Source organism: Cherax quadricarinatus, chromosome 3 (genome assembly GCF_038502225.1).
Source record: "Cherax quadricarinatus isolate ZL_2023a chromosome 3, ASM3850222v1, whole genome shotgun sequence".
Lineage (NCBI taxonomy): Eukaryota > Metazoa > Arthropoda > Malacostraca > Decapoda > Parastacidae > Cherax > Cherax quadricarinatus.
The window spans coordinates 74060999-74068498 of NC_091294.1; positions in this window are offsets into that span (position 1 = coordinate 74060999).

Consider the following 7500-nt stretch of genomic DNA (forward strand, 5'->3'; position numbering starts at 1 on the left):
TATACAAGATTAACAGACTTCATGATTATTTGTATTTAATCCAATACGATTCTCCATATCTGGGGTATACCTGGAGGGTGTTTAGGGGTCAAAGCCCCCCGCGGCCCGGTCCATAACCAGGCCTCCATGAAAACACTTGGTGCCAAATCATTATAAATATCATAATTGTGATATTTATAATGAAATTAAATGATTGTATCTGCCATCTAGTGGGGCATTTCACAGTGGGTGGTGGCCTGGTGGTTAACGCTCTCGCTTCACACGGCGAGGGCCTGGGTTCGATTCCCAGCCAGAGTAGAAACATTGGACGTGTTTCTTTCCACCTGTTGTCTATGTTCCCCATCAGTAAAATGGGTACCTGGGTGTTAGTCGACTGGTGTGGGTCGCATCCTGGGACACTGACCTAAGGAGGCCTGGGCACAGACCGGGCCGCGGGGGCGTTGACCCCCGGAACTCTCTCCAGATAAACTCCAGATCTCCAGAATTGGCATCTGGAGTACGAAATATTCTTCACACATTTTGAAATTCCCCAAGAATGAAGGAGCATAACTATGTTCTCTTAAATTAGTTCATACATTACTCTAATGATAGAAGTACATGAAGGCTAGTATATGCTGCAACACTTAATACAAGGCTAATATATGCTGCAACACTTAATACAAGGCTAATATATGTTGCAACACTTAATACAAGGCTAATATATGTTGCAACACTTAATACAAGGCTAATATATGTTGCAACACTTAATACAAGGCTAATATATGTTGCAACACTTAATACAAGGCTAATATATGCTGCAACACTTAATACAAGGCTAGTATATGCTGCAACACTTAATACAAGGCTAATATATGCTGCAACACTTAATACAAGGCTAGTATATGCTGCAACACTTAATACAAGGCTAGTATATGCTGCAACACTTAATACAAGGCTAATATATGTTGCAACACTTAATACAAGGCTAATATATGCTGCAACACTTAATACAAGGCTAATATATGCTGCAACACTTAATACAAGGCTAGTATATGCTGCAACACTTAATACAAGGCTAGTATATGCTGCAACACTTAATACAAGGCTAGTATATGCTGCAACACTTAATACAAGGCTAATATATGCTGCAACACTTAATACAAGGCTAATATATGCTGCAACACTTAATACAAGGTAAATATATGCTGCAACACTTAATACAAGGCTAGTATATGTTGCAACACTTAATACAAGGCTAATATATGCTGCAACACTTAATACAAGGCTAATATATGCTGCAACACTTAATACAAGGCTAATATATGCTGCAACACTTAATACAAGGCTAATATATGCTGCAACAATTAATACAAGGCTAATATATGCTGCAACACTTAATACAAGGCTAATATATGCTGCAACACTTAATACAAGGTAAATATATGCTGCAACACTTAATACAAGGCTAATATATGCTGCAACACTTAATACAAGGCTAATATATGCTGCAACACTTAATACAAGGCTAATATATGCTGCAACACTTAATACAAGGCTAATATATGCTGCGACACTTAATACAAGGCTAATATATGCTGCAACACTTAATACAAGGCTAATATATGCTGCAACACTTAATACAAGGCTAATATATGCTGCAACACTTAATACAAGGCTAATATATGCTGCAACACTTAATACAAGGCTAATATATGCTGCAACACTTAATACAAGGCTAATATATGCTGCGACACTTAATACAAGGCTAATATATGCTGCAACACTTAATACAAGGCTAATATATGCTGCAACACTTAATACAAAGCTAATATATGCTGCAACACTTAATACAAGGCTAATATATGCTGCAACACTTAATACAAGGCTAATATATGCTGCAACACTTAATACAAGGCTAATATATGCTGCAACACTTAATACAAGGCTAATATATGCTGCAACACTTAATACAAGGCTAATATATGCTGCAACACTTAATACAAGGCTAATATATGCTGCAACACTTAATACAAGGTAAATATATGCTGCAACACTTAATACAAGGCTAATATATGCTGCAACACTTAATACAAGGCTAATATATGCTGCAACACTTAATACAAGGCTAATATGTGCTGCAACACTTAATACAAGGCTAATATATGCTGCAACACTTAATACAAGGCTAATATATGCTGCAACACTTAATACAAGGCTAATATATGCTGCAACACTTAATACAAGGCTAATATATGCTGCAACACTTAATACAAGGCTAATATATGCTGCAACACTTAATACAAGGCTAATATATGCTGCAACACTTAATACAAGTCTAATATATGCTGCAACACTTAATACAAGGCTAATATATGCTGCAACACTTAATACAAGGTAAATATATGCTGCAACACTTAATACAAGGCTAATATATGCTGCAACACTTAATACAAGTCTAATATGTGCTGCAACACTTAATACTAAACAACTACACATGCTGCAACACTTAATACTAAACAACTACACATGCTGCAACACTTAATACTAAACAACTACACATGCTGCAACACTTAATACTAAACAACTACACATGCTGCAACACTTAATACTAAACAACTACACATGCTGCAACACTTTATGCAAGAAAAATATCAGCTGCAACACTGAACACAAAACAAATGTTCATATTTCATTAAATGGCAATTGACATTTAATATATTTAAATGGTCATACACGAACAATAAATATTATTCACATTGTGAGAGTTAATATTAACTGATACACAGTAACCAGGTCCACAAGTTCACGTTCCTTAATGAGCGTAATTTCAATATCCTGACCTATAACAGGTTCGGCTTTAAATTTACACAATCCAAATGCCTTGTATAATTGTTGACTTGGATTATCCCAACTATTTTAGGTCAGTTCAGAAGATGTATAGAAAATGGAGGTATTAATGTATTTACTGTGATTGTCTTCAATATCACTGACGTGATTTGCCAGTGTGTTTTGAACAAAAAATCTGGGATTGTGTAGTATTTTTTTTTTTACATTATTCAATTTAAGCTACTTGAATGATAATTCTTGGAACGGGTGGGGATTTGAACCCGTGGCAAGCGAGTCCTCGCGAGCCAGTGCGTTAACCACTCGGCCACCTGGCTCTAATGTGATTTGTTCAAATACGTATATTTCTGTACACCATAGGGAGGTTAACATGGGCCACCACTGTGACCACAATTGCAGGATTTTACAGACGAATCCCACACCAGCGTGGCCGTGTCGTGCTCTAGCTCAAGTCCCTTAAAAGCCTCCATCATGACTCACGAATTTGCATACGTCATCAGTAAGCGGTTTAATCTTTTTATTATTATTATAATCAAGGGGGAAGCGCTAAACCCGGAGGATTATACAGCGCCTGGGGGGGGGGATGTGGAAGGCATTCAGGCTTAATTCTGGGAACTGAAGCACAGATCCAATTCCCTAAATCAAGAACCTCTCACCAGCATCAAGGAACCTTCCTTGAGGGGAGTTTAATCTTTGATTATTTAGGTAATGATTAAGGATGTGAAGAATCCATCAGCAGAGGCATGCGGTCAGAACTTCAGTGAGGTGTAGCAGCTGGAATTAACGTTACATGTGAGCGGGGCCTACTAAAGAAAGCAAGCCATGCAAAACAGTTAAGCCAAAGGTTTGCAGAAGACTTTTCCTGTGCCGAAATACTATGTACTGTCTTATAGAATTACCATAATATAAACGGATTCAAAACTGACAAGTCTATTAAAAAAACACGTGTAACACTTAAGTGTCTTGGTTGTCGAAACTTATCGCCTACAGATGATGTTTCTTCAGTCGAGTACAGGCGAGTGTTGGAAAGTGTGCAAGTATTGTATAGCAATGATGTAATGATTCTTATCTGATGATACAACAACATGGAATCGCTGCACAGACGATGTCTTCTACAACCTGTTTGCCAAGCTATAGTCCAGCTGTTGGGAATGACATACTTCCACTGATAGGTCCCGCCCATTTGTGACGATGCCCTCAGCTGCTGCACCTCATCCGATTCCAGCATGTAAATGTTCATTTACCTGCTACTGCTACAGATTTATTTTAAACAAAGGTACTGAAAAATGATTACCTGATCTTCCACTGTCTTCTTTACATAATGTAACATGACAGAGGGACTGAATGCCTCATCCTCCTCTGTTTTCCATATATAATCTCTGAATTTAATTGAAAAAGTCACCAGTTTGTGAAATAGATGTTGCAAAGTGTCTAATTCATCAACTTGTCGGTACAGTGTACCACTGTATACCAAATATTATGGAATTTCTTCCCCCTGAGAACCATCATAACAACGCTAGTGTGCATCATCACTCTCCTCTAACCCAAAGTTAGTATATAAAAACCGTACCTATTTTTTTCCCTCCAGTTGTAATTGCGTTATATCTTAATGTAGTATCTTTAACACTTTTATTATTTTTTAAAATCTATAATGAATATAGTTTTTACAGACGCTACAATATGAAAATAATTTTAAATAATTTCCTTTTGTTTCACGAACACTGTGGTCATTTGTACAACTCATTTAACCGGTTTTCTTTTAAGCAGAATTGCCTCGTTTGTTCAGCTACAATCCACATTGTACTGTGAGTAATTTAATCAACACTAGCATTTCCATCAGTAAGTTTTTCCACCACAGTTTCTTTTTTCGCCTCACTGTCAAACTGATCAGTCTGTGATGATCGTAAAGCTCGAGCAAGACGCAGACGAGATATTAAAGAGAGAGACACAGCGGAAACACTGTATTTTCATTACGATATTTAACATACACGCAGCTTTATCAAGCTTCTTGTAGGTAAAACATCATAATGAAGAGATTTCCTTTTTGCCATAACTGTCTTACAGTCAATATAATCGTCATGACGTGGTAATACTCACCTACAGAATTCGGAGAACAATTTAGTGGATGTACTGTAATGTCACCCTCTTAATGACGTCCAGGAACACCAGCCACATCTCCGAAATCTTGTTTCTCGGCAAACAGAGTGTGTTGTGTTGTGTTGTGCTGTGTTGTGTTGTGTTGTGTTGTGTTGTGTTGTGCTGTGTTGTGTTGTGTCTCCCTTTGAAACTACGCTGGACTCAGCCCCACATCCATATTCAAAGAGCAAGTTAAGTTGAGTATCGAGTCACCAGCACTCTCCTCCCGTCGCCTGATGGGAATTTCCACATCTATGCTATTCCAACGGGTTTGCTTCACCAGTTCTTTGTCTCTAATACCCATTGTAAACATTGTGCGCGAGATGAGGCTACGAACAACTGCTCCAGGGTTCGAATACGATAAGCCTGGCAAAGGTATCGTATCATCAACAATGTTAACCCAGACTCCATTTGGCAGTAAATGAACAAAATGTCCAGTTCATCCACATGGTAGTCATTTGCCGTGAGTTCAATCCCCACCCGATCTATGAACTGATTTTTGAGAATGTGGAATATGTGACAGATTTATATGCTATGAATCTTTGGCTGTCACTATGGCAACCAGGAAGTGCATTTTGATTAGGATCAAATTCCTTGTCTCATTATCAACTACACGAAATAATTCTTTAAATTATTATATATATATATATATATATATATATATATATATATATATATATATATATATATATATATATATATATATATATATATATATATATATATATATATATATATATATATATATATATATATATATATATATATATCATTTAACATTACTGCCTTTAAATATATAATATATAATTCCTGATCGCAAATGTATCAGATATAAGATATTAATGTTTTATCAATATAATTGTTTACTAAAGAATATTATTATTATTATTATTATTATTATTATTATTATTATTATTATTATTATTATTATTATTATTATTATTATTAAGGGGAAGCGCTTAACTCGTAGGATTATACAGCGCCTGGGGGGGGAGGGATGTGGAAGACTTTCAGGCTTAATTCAGAGAAATGGAGCACAGATCCAATTCCCTAGATCAAGAGCCCCGCTCCAGCACCAAGCAACCTTCCTTGAGGGGTGTTTACTAATGTTTTATCAACATAATTGTTTACTAAAGAGACAACTGCGCTTGGTGATCGTCATTCAAACATTAACATGTAACTTCTCTTCGTCGGGTGGGGATTGAACCCATGGCAGGTGAGTGCTAAAACTTACAGGCCAGTGCGCTAACCACTAGGCCAACTGCTCTATTTTGAGTCATCCAGCTGAGTATATTTTTGCACACCACAGAGTGGTTAGAACGTAATATTTAATAACTGCTTAATCAAACTAAATTAAACGTTAATTCCCAAACAATTTCACCGTGTACCACCACAGGGACAAAGGGTATATTTAAGGGGCATGTAAATTCCCCTGTCTTCCAGTTAAGTTACACCATGAATTAAGGAAAGATCCTGGACTTCACCTTATGAAAGCAGGCAAAGCAAACGTAATAGTAATTATGGGCAAGGTAGATTATAGGGAAAAAATGATCATATGAGGAGAAAAGGGAACTCTTGTGCCCTTTTAAGGGGTCGACCATCTGATACACAATAACCACTGACATATGGAAACCCCATTAGTACACATAATTCTTGAATATTTTAACTATTTCCAGTGTAAGTTCTTGTAGGATTAATATACTACATCATCGGGATTTGTTAAGTTCGTTTTGTGTGATTATTTTAGCAAGTATCCCACACGACTAAAGGAAACTTTACTTGGTATATAAAAACGAAAATGTCTTGAGGCAGCCACTAAGCGCATAGATAAATTCAATCAGACCATGTATACATTAATGAAACTCATCACACACAATATCCAGGATCATCATTTAAACACAAAACTCATTTACCTGATACCCAGATTCTGGCCCCTTCGTTATCAGGGTATCACGTGAGTTTCATGATCTCTAGCCTCTGTATCAACTGATCTGACCTCAGGATGTTCTATAAATCAGCGGTTTTTTTCGTTACTTAGTAAAACACGACTGTGGAGTTGCGTTATAATGGCTTTCATTATTGAAAGGGTAATAATGTTGGTAGAATTACCAACAATATGTTGGGTAAAAGGACACAAGTGCAACTAATGCGACATTTTACTGTGGCAACGTTTCGCTCTCCAGGAGCTTTGTCAAGGCGCACCTCTACTGCTTGAAAGTGTCTTGACGTTGCCACTGATCAGTTCTCGTAGGTGTCCACCTTCTTGTTTATGACGGTTGATGTGAGTCCTTAGTATATGGCGCTACAAATCAAGTACCTCATGAATGTGTTGAGATACAGCTCCTGTATTTCTTGAAGGTGTTGAGATACAGCTCCTGTATTTCTTGAATCTGTTGAACTACAGCTCCTGTATATCTTAAAGCTGTTGAGATACAGCTGTTGAGCCCTTTTTGGCCTGCTTGTTGTATATAGGTATTGCGTCTCTGTTTTTTTTTTCAGTTGAGAGACAAATCATGGAATCTCTAACTCAAAAAAGCTGCT